Raw genomic sequence first — 11308 nt, 5'->3', positions numbered from 1 at the left:
TTCAAAGCATCAAACTTCCATAGTTGCACAAACAACTGCTTACTTAGCTCATCAAGATAACTTTCTGATTTCTCAAGGTTATGAATTCCAAGTCTGGTCCGTAGACTCAGATGCTTCTCATCATATTACTCTAGTAACTCTAAATTACAACATATACAATCTTGTGCAGGGCTAAATAAGGTTATAGTTGGTAATGGATATAATTTGGAAGTCCATTTAGTTGTTCACTCTAAGTTTCAATCTAATCTTGTGTCAAACTGCATGTTGTAATTAGATGATTTGTTGCATGTTACCTACATCGCTAGAAATTTGATAACTATGTCAAAGTTTGCTAATGACAATAATGTTTAATCTGAATTTCATTCTAACAATTCTTATGTCAAATTACTCACACTTAACTTAGTGCTGCTTGAAGAATTACTAGATGGTACTGGAGTGTACTGCTTCAACAATCTAGCTTTAGAATCTTCAGAAGTTACTTAAATCATAAATCACAAATCTTGAGTCCTAGTATTGTACATAATACTATTACATCTAGTTAATCTGATAATGCAATATGAGTCACTAATAAGTTTCCCCATTTGGCATTATGTTAGAAAAATGACTAAAAACACACAGGGTGAGTTATGTTGGCTTGAAAAACCATTTTCAATTAAAAATCTTTAACAAAATCAGAGTTTAAAATACATTTGCAAAACAAACAAGATAAAAGCAGCAGAAAATAGAAAATTAGATAGATTGAAATTCAAAGAAAATAAATAACTAAAATATAAATTGATAAAGAAAGAGAGAAAAGCAACAAATATTTATAAAGGCTTGGTATAAATATGTGGCATAAACCTGTCCTCGAGAATTATATGATCTTTTGATGGGATTTGCACGTATACCTCCTTACAAAAGGATTGGAGTTTTACAATGACTAAATTCTCAACCAAACACAAAGTTTTAACTACGAAGACCTCCCAAACAAGAGATTTTACCACCAAGATAATCTCAAGCCAACTGAGATATTTTAACACCACGTTAAGCTCATGATCCAAACATGGGTTTTAATTACAAATACCTCCTACCCAAGCAGAGGTTTTACCAGGTTCACCTCAACAACCAAACAAGCTCTTTTCACTTGGTTTAACTCAACCAAAACAAACTTCTCCCATTGAGATATTATAACATTGCCCTTATACTAGAACCAAACACCTTACAGATAAAAGATTTCACTTTCAAAAGCATTGAGGTTAAAGTAAATAAATAAAGAGAGAGAAAGAAGAGTGAGACAAAGGTATTTAAAATATGTATTCTAGTGTGAATAAAATGATAACTGAGTATTATATTTATACGACAAAAGGTGTCTCAAATTTGGAAATAATCCATGGGATTTTTAAGGCCCGTTATTGATTAAGCAAATCCCATAATCAATTATGAAGCATAAAAATGGAAGGTTTTCAAAAGTGTTGTTACTAGTCAATTATAAGCCCTAATAATCGACTATAAGACTTTACAAAAGAAATCAATGATTAGGCCTAAGGTTATAATCGATTATTTAGTGTACACTATACTCATAAAGGATTATTTGATCTAGTAACAAACTAGCTAGACACAAAAACTTTTTTTTGGTGATTTTTACAAAGCATAGAGGATTTTTGATCATTCGAAAGTGCGTATGTAATTTTCCTTAGTAAACTCGAGAATTTGTCTTATACTTTTATAAACATATATCACTCAACTTAGACTTGGAGAGATTTCAAACTTCCCCTATTTCATAACTCTGAAGCCTCGGGTTCCTTACTACACTGTCTTTGACTTAAACACTTCACTAGAACCTTTAATCATCTCCCTGATAAGGGTTGAGATAACTCTTCATGGTAGTCACCATCATCTGACTCATAACTTGATTATATATTATCACAGAGTTCATTGAATTCCACTTGACATTAGGTGTTGTCCTCCATAGATAAGATTTAATATCCTGATCTCCAAGTACCTTGATCAAAGTAGTTCAATCTGATTTTGGAGGAGAATTCATACCCTTTACCAAATTCCTTAACGAGCTAGGAATTATGCACAGTTTGACTTGTCCTCACACATTTCTTCAAAATGGAACAATTGAGAGAGAACATTCACAAATAGTAGAGATGAGCCTCACCTTTCTATATCATGCTTCTATGTCAATAACTTTTTGGGTCATAGTTTCACAACTGTTGTTACTTGATCAACAAGTTACCTACAAGTGCTTTATTTGAGTATATATCACCTTTTTTGCAATGTATATCAAGTAAAATGACTATAGATCACTAAAGGTATTTGGATGTGCTTACTTTCCATTGGTAAGGCATTAGAGCCAACACAAATTGCAGTTTAGAAGGCCTCAAAGATGTAATCAAAAATGTAAGCTTTGATAAAATTGAGTTTCGATTCAAATATGAGTCCAAAGACAATTATCATCCTCACAATAGCTCCAAATCACCTTTGTCTTTTCATAGACCACTACTAACTAAAAATCACATACAACCTACAATTTTACCTCAACTTGTAGAACATATTCATGACAATGGACACGCTATCTCAACTCATGACATAACCTCACCAAGTGTAGTATTCTCAACTGATACAGCTAGATCGAACACTAATTACCTGTTGAACAAAACCAATCCACACATATACAACAAAACTAATCATTATCTAATGAACATTTGTATGAAACTTCACATGTGTCCAACACCTTTCAAACTCAACCAAGTACACCTACCCATCATGTCATTCTTGCACCTGAACCCCTATCACCTAAGTATACTAATAACTTGAATCTTAAGTTAACTCAGACCAAGGACAACAATTCCACATTTTTCTCAAAATTACAATAGCAAATCCTTTGAAAAATTATTTTGAAATCTTATATGATCCGAGTAGTTTTCATAAATTAACATTAATATTTATTTTTTCCGATTTTTATTTTTTAAAACTTTCAATTTGTAGCTTTATTTAGATTGGTTTGAAGTTGAACACCCTTAATCTTGTGGATTAACTAGGTTGGAGTGGATGGTTGTGATTGTCCGATGCTTTGAAAAGGGGATGGCACACCTAAAAAGCAACTTTGATGGTCAAGTCAATAAGAACTGTGAGTGCAAGGTCTAAGGGTAAAGAGATATATACAACGACTCTCTATCATAGCTTTGAATTTCCAATAGAGGGCCAAAGTTTGAGGATCCAAAAACCCTAGAGGGACTAGGCTCAGTAGACACTTGTCGGTATATCATGATATATGATCTGATCATATGAGTCTAAGTTGACTCTTGATCGCATACCAATACACCTTTACGACATAATCATGATATGGCCTGGTCTTAGATGTGAGGTTTGATATGATGAGGTCCATCAATGGATTGAGCTTCACTCAATCCAATTTTTTTTTGATATTCAAAGATTATATTAATAATATTTGGTTTAGTAGGCAACACTACTAATGAAGTATTGTTCTTGTGTAAAAAAACTGAGTATAATGGAGCTTGCCTTCGGAGGTGAGGGAAGCTTGAATGGGATGGTGTTTATGTGTATTCTGGGGGATTTGGAAGTAGTGAGCTGATCACTAAATTCCAAGAGTAGTGTCTTGCTTATCCCTATGGCAGGAGCCCCTTTTATAGCTGTTTTGGCCTTCAATGCCTCTTTTAAGAAGCACCCTTTGACCTTCCAACGTTACAAACGTTGCTCAATCATTAAATACAAGGTCCATTGATGACATATTTATTCATCCGTTACGGCCGACTTGTGTGTAACCGTTAGGCGTTACATCCGAGTTGCACTATGTCTCTACGTATTCTTCTGGTACGCGGCTTGCTCGAGTACCCGATTGATTCCTATTCGTGGCTTCTCGACATCCGGCCATGTATACCCAGATAGACTCTTGTGAGTGCTCTTTTCGGCTTGTAAACTCGGCCAGGCTTGAAGGCTTCTGCCGGGTACGTCAATGAGGTACCTTCTAAGAGCTTCCCCTTGGCAGGTCGCGGCATTTGTAAGAATCCCGATCCCGGAACAAGTACTAATCACAAGAAGGGAAATATATTTTAATTAATGAAAAAGATTATATATATATATATTCAAGGTTTATTATCTTATTTAGTCATGTATATTAATTTTAGGTTTATTTTAATCTTTAACTTGTAAAAAGTTTATATTGATCGTTCAATTATTTAAAATGTATTATATTAGTCATTTTTATCTAATTAGACATATTCAGCTATCACTTTCTAAATTTTTGCGTCAATAACTAGATAAAATTACTATCATGATACATTTTAGGGTTAAATATGTATGAGGTCCCTATAAATATGCCAACTTTCAATTTTAGTCCCTACAAAAAATTTCTTCAAACTTTGGTCCCTGTAATATTTTCCGTCCCCATTGTTAGTCCCTCCCGTTAGATTCCACTAACGGAGGGTGACGTGTCATGCCAGTTGTGTGAATTTTTTTACAGCTGTGTTAATTGAAGAGACACGTAGTATAATTGTGTAGAATCAAAAGGGATCGTGAAAATTTTTTAACCCTAATTTCATTCCACCTCTTGTTACAAGCTGCGCCTTTCCTTCTTCATCTTCCATCGTCATCTTCACAGTCTCAGATTGAAGGCCTTCTTCGCCTTTCCTTGTTCCTCTTCAAGTGAAGTCGTCTTCCTTCTTCCCCTTTCCTTGTTCCTCTTTAATTGAAGTCGTCTTCCGCAAGCTTACGGTGTCATCTTCATCAAGGAGAACGAAGCCAACATCATATCAATCCACAAGTGTGAGTAACTGTCCAGGTAGAAGGTGTGCGTGTGATGCTCGGGTGACTTCATATTACTGTAAGAATAGACCTAACAAAGGGCGCCTGTTTTGGAGATGTCCATTTTGGCAAGGTGAGGAAACTTGTAACTTATTTATATGGGATGATGATATTGCTCAACGAACAGATGTTCAAGAAAGGTCAGATGATGAAAGGATAAAAATTGAGAGAAAGATCAAAGAGGTCTCAATTTCTCTTGAAACTATGAGGGAGTTGTATGAAATTTCACAGAAGAAGAACAAGAAATTGAAGTTGAAGATAAAGTCAGATGCTATGTATGGAAAGATGAAGTCTTGGTGTATTGTTGTTTTTGTAATGGTCAATATGTATTTTTTATGGAAATGTAATTGTTGAATCAGTGTTTGGAATGTATACTTTGCCTGTAATGTTGTTGTTATGAAATCTGAGTTTGACAATTGTTGTATCAGTGTTTGGAATTTGAGTTGGATAACTGTTGAATCAGTTCTATAATCTGTTGCTGTTCTGTGATGTTTTTATGGCCAATATGTATTAATGTTTTTGATATAATCTGAGTTGGATAAGTTGTCTATAATTTGTCTCATTCAATTTACCTATAATCTGAGTTGAATCTGAGTTGGATATAATCTGTTTTTGTCTCATTCAATTGACCTATAATTTGTCTCACTAATGACCTATAAGTTGTCTCTATTTTGTCATTCAACTGACATATAATTTGATCTTGAAAGTGACCTGTAATTTGTCATTCAACTGACATATAATTTGACTCCAAAATTTGGTCATAAATTGGTCATAAAAGTGACTTACTAATGATCTATAATTTGGTCCAAAATTTGCACACAGTAAGATAAGACTCCAAAATACCATTGACATACCATTAGGTTTGTTACATATGTTCATAAAACACAAAATAGATTGCAATAACATCAAAATATTTAGAGGACTAGCCTCACTAACATTACAAACATAACATTTCAAAATAGTTCAAACTAAACAGCATAAATATGTCTCCCAATTTTCAAACAACATAACATCACTGAGTCATCCTTTTGCAAATAGCCTCCCAATTTTCTGACTGCTTCCCACCATTAGCCTGGTCTGAGGTTGCTTCATCTTCATTAATGACCAAAGGGTCATCAGACTTCTTTCTAGGGCCACCAATATTCTTTGTCTTCAGGGTCCTAAGTTTATCACTTTGCCGTTTTTGAACACCCATATCTACACTTTTCTTGTGCTTAGGCTTCTATTTTGAAATGTTTACCTAGGGAAAAAAACAATTACAATTAAGCTAGATGAAACAGACATTTGAAAAAAGATTGTAATGACAAATTAAAACTCACAGGTTCTGAACATGTTGGCCTGGATGAAGATGAACCATTGTCTTTGGAAGGTTTCTTGGCCACCTTTGGAGCTTTACCAACAAAATTCCTGACAGTTCTTTTCACAGGTGTTGTGTCAACACTCAATGGTTGAACATCTAGAATTTCATCATCATCAAGCAGCTTAGCCAATGTGTCAGCATCTATACCACAATACTTTTGAAGAGAAGACTGTGAATCATTGATGTCAGTATTTCTTTCAATTTCAGTATTGTGAGCAATAGGAATGGGTGCATCTGTGTCAGGATCAGCATTTTCAGTTGGAATGGGAGCATCTTGAACAGGAACAACATCTTGAACAACATCTTGATCAGGAACAACATCTGGAACATCTTCTAGAACAACAATTTTAGTTGCCATAGATTTTTTGTCTTGGTTTCCATTTTATATTTCTTTTTCTTGTTGATAGACCCTGTAGGCCTCCCCTGATGATTACCAAATATTAGAATTAGGTCAGTCTCAATGTGTAAAAGTGCAGGAATAGGAAATAAATATGTTAGTTACAATACCCTCTTTTTGCTAGATTGACTGGCCTGTGTAGGAATATCTGTTGTAGGCGCATCTTATGTTGGAGCTTGTTGTGATGTTGTTGCAGGAGATACAACAACTAGCTGCTTGTTTTTCTTGCAGGTCCTCTTATTGTGACCTAGTACAAAACAAATCTTGCATCTGTGGTTTGTATTTGTTCTTTGCCACTTTGTTTGACTTGCCTCATCAGGTTCTCTCATGCGTAGTTTTTTGGGCCTCCCTGGGCCACGTTTGAACAATGGTGGCATGATAATAGGATGTGTTGTCTTAGGCCACTTGTTTTGCCCATTCAGAGGTGTTATGACCTCACTGTAACAATGTTCATAAGTGGTCCTAAGATAACATTTGTGTACATACTTAATTGGGTCATCAACTTTCCTATGAATGGCTGCTACAACATGCCTACATGGTATCCCAATCAGTTCCCAATAGTTGCATGAACAACTATGTTTTTCTAGGTCCACTACAAAGCTATCAGTGAAAGGCACATGTGTTACTTGAAAATTTAACCTACCAGCATATGTTGCTGTCCAACTAGCACTTTTCTCTATTTCTCTATCCAGTCTCCTTAATGGTTTGGTCATTATATACCCCTTATAAGCATTCACCTTTTCCGTAAGTGTTGCAAACCTACCCATCAAATAGTTTCTGATCCACTCAAACATTGTAATAATGGGTTTGTCTCTTTGCAAAAGTATTGTAGCATTAAAGGATTCACTAAGATTATTCATTAACACATCACATTTTGAGTAGAAAGGAAAAGCATGCTTACACCACTTGTTTTTGGGGATGGCCTGCAACCACTCATAAGCATCCACACTTGCTTCCTTAATCATGAGCGTCTTTGCCTCATGGGCCTCATAATAAGTTGCCTTAGCAGCAACCATCATTAGATCCCTAAACAATGTCCCTCCACCAAACTTCTTTTTCAAGTTAGCATATAGATGCCTTAAACAGAATCTATGCTCAAAAGATGGATACTCCTCATCAAACACATTTACCAGACCCTAAAACACAAACAAAAAAACACTATAAGTAATCTGCAACAAAACACTATAAAACAAAAACAAGTAAACACCATAAATAATGTACCTTTTGCTGGTCAGAAATAAAACACCATCTTCCATCACCAATATCTTCCAACAACAACTTCATGAACCAGCTCCAAGTGTCTTTTGATTCATTTTCTACAACTCCAAATGCAATTGGCAAGTACTGATCATTTGGATCTCTTCCTACATCAATGAGAGAATTCCACCATACTTGTGCTTCAAGTGACATCCATCCAATCCAATGAAAGGTCTGCATGCTTTTTTTAATGCCATCTTAGTCCCATCAAAACACATATAACACCTATCAAATATTGGATTTAACCCTTCACCAGAACATGTTGTGTTGAGTTTGAATGTATTCCCTGGGGATGCCCTTCTTAACTCAGCACCATAAGACCAAAGGAGGTTGAATTGCTTACTAGAGTCACCTTCCACAATCTGTCTAGCAATATGCCTTGCCTTGAATGCCCTACAACCTGGGATTTCTGTTGCATATCTAAGCCTAACATCTGCTACCACATCATTCAACTTCATCTTTGCGTTGTTCTTCAACCCATCCACAATTACCTTAGCCACCCAATCAGCTTTAGCACTTTTATTAAAGAATTTTCTTCCACACTTGTGCTTAGAATACAAGGTTTTAATCCTAAAAGTAGTGGATGTTAGGACTCTACTACATAGCACATTGTAGTCACACTTCTCCCTATCCTTACATACAACCCTACATCTATTGGCATCATTCTTTTCAAACTTTACTTCCCTCCCATTAAGAACATTGTGCTCTAGTATAGCATCTTTAAACTGCCTAAGTGAACGAAACTCCATTCCAACTTTAAAAACAAAATCTTTACTGAAAGCATCCTCTGCAATGAACCTTATAACACATGGTCTATCATCACCACTTTCATCATCAGCTCCACTATCCAATTCATCTGTCATGTATTCCTCCTCAATTACATGTGCCTTGCCCATCTCTTCTGTAATAAATATGTTATTGTCTGGTTCATTAGGGACAACATTGTTTGTAACAGGTGGACTCCTAATTTCACTAGTAACACCTACACCAACTACTTCCTCAAAGTCATCTTCAAACCCATTCATCCTTTCTTCCTCACTGTCATCAAAGTGTACATCCTTGATAGACTCGTCACTTGAATCTCCACTGCATTCACCTAATGGTTCTTTCTCTGATGCACAAGACTTACCATTCCCTTTTTGCCTAACAAAGTCCATAAAAGTCAGTTCTCCTTCATCTGGTTTTGGCTCACAATATATCTCAACTTCAGTTTCATGACCAACAGCATAAGCAGCCAACTCAGCAGAATCTCCATCGTCTCTGAATGGTTTTAAATCAACTTCAAACGATCCTTCTTCATGTTTCCACCACATCTTAACCATCTTAAAATCAAACTCAGGGTCAATACTTTTCACTAAATCACATGCTTCAAAGAAAAGACCAATAGTCAACATCTTGACCACTAAAAGCATACACTTCCCCACCATCATATTTCAGTTCAGGGTCTTTTACAAACTTGCCCCTTGTGTAGAAAATTACTTTAAACTTATACATTTCCTGTACATTTACCAGACACAGACTTAATACAATTTCTAATTAGGGCAACACAAAACGACAACAAAATCCAAATGCTGTACTCAACAGATACGATATAATAATCAGAATCTTTGTCCTATAGTAGTTAATGTTTGTTTAACAACCACTATCATTAGAAAATAGCAAGAAAATGAAAAAAGAGGAACCACCCACATACCTGGTCCACGCACAGTCGAAGGTACGAAACAGGGACCACTAAGCTTCGTTTTGGGACCACAAGATGCTTCGTTTTAGGACCACAAAGATGCTTCGTGTCTGGGATGTTGGGACCACGATGTTGGAAGATGATGCTGATTCTAGGGTTTGCAGTTGAAAAGAGGAGAGCGTGAGTGAAAACGAAAGATAAAATCTGTGGGTGAATATAATATGTATGAAAGGTTACCCTTATCATATCCACGCTGGCGAATCAGAATAAAAAAATCCATGTATGCGTTACACGTTACCCACCGTTAGTGGAATCTAAATGGAGGGACTAACCATGGGGAGGGAAAATATTACAGGGACCAAAGTTCGAAGAAAAATTTTGTAGGGACTAAAACTGAAAAGTGTCATATTTACAGGGACTAAAAACTTATTTAACCCTACATTTTAAAAGAATTATAAAATCAACTTAGAGTTTTTAAAGTTAAGGGGATAAAACATAATCTCAAAATTAATCTAGATAATCAAAAAGGATATCAAATATATTCAATTAATGTAAAATGTAAAAGTGTAATGGTAGTGCACTCTCGGTGTAAATCAATATTACACATATAATCAATCAAAATTTTAATATCTACCACGTCATTTTAGTATTTTAAAATTAAAATTGTATTTTAATTGAATATATGATTGTGATTGATTGAAAATGTAAAATATTTAACACTTTAAGTGTATTATCTTTTTTCTCAAAATGCAAATAGTTTGATCTTAAACTAATGACATAAATTGAATAATAAATATAAGAATATAACACAATTTGTTTTTCAATGAAGGGTTCCATCCAGTTTATTTATGAATTAAAATGATAGATATTTCTAAAATTTAATCTAGATGGCAAACAGCAGTTATTCCGTTCCAATCAGGACCGGTGAAGATTTGAGCCGGTAAGAAAAGACGGTGACGTCTCGCGACAAGACCAAGTTGTTTTTAAATATTTTATTTCACTTTTCTATTTATTTGTCAATTTATTGAGCTCCCCAAACGTATAATTGAAGCAAGTTAAGCAGCCCCAATCACAGCAATAAATTGATACTGTAGTACTTTTATATACCTCTCCCTATCTCTGTATGTATATAAGGTATATAAACCGATAATTTAGCAAATGTTTTACGAAAAACTCCCTAAATTCCGTAATACTGCAAACTTTGAATAAGATTTCCAAGACAAATAAAGTAGGTACAAAAAAAGCCAATACATAAAATAAAATTAGAGATTTTTTACTTAAAAATTTAAATCATATATCTCTAAAATGGGGTAATTTTTTTAAGAATATATTTTGATGATTTTTGAATGAGAATTCATTTAAAATTATGAATACAAATGCAATAAAATGTTATTTTCAAAATGAATTAAGTGTGAATGAAATTAGTGTTTGTGATGTTGTTTGAATCAATTTTAGGTGAAAATTCATATGATCCAAATATATAAATATATGGGATTGATTCGTTTTTGGATGACAATTAATAAAAAAAATTGAAATGAATCAATCAAAGTTAATGCATTTTATTTTGGATTGTTAGAATATTCAAAATTATAAATTAGTTTTGGGTTAATTACGGTTTTGGTCTCTTTGTTTTAACTAATTCATGAGAACTTTTGAGTTGAGAATCGATAAGATAACAATGTTCGATGATGTATCAGCCTTGAGAATTTTTTCTCGGTTTGGAGGTGAGACGAGAGATGGTGGCTGCATAACGTATGACGCCCAAATTAGTGAATGAACAAGACATGGGTGAAATGATTTAGGT

Source organism: Vicia villosa, unplaced genomic scaffold (assembly GCF_029867415.1).
Source record: "Vicia villosa cultivar HV-30 ecotype Madison, WI unplaced genomic scaffold, Vvil1.0 ctg.001310F_1_1, whole genome shotgun sequence".
NCBI lineage: Eukaryota > Viridiplantae > Streptophyta > Magnoliopsida > Fabales > Fabaceae > Vicia > Vicia villosa.
Note: the sequence above shows the minus strand (reverse complement) of the source record.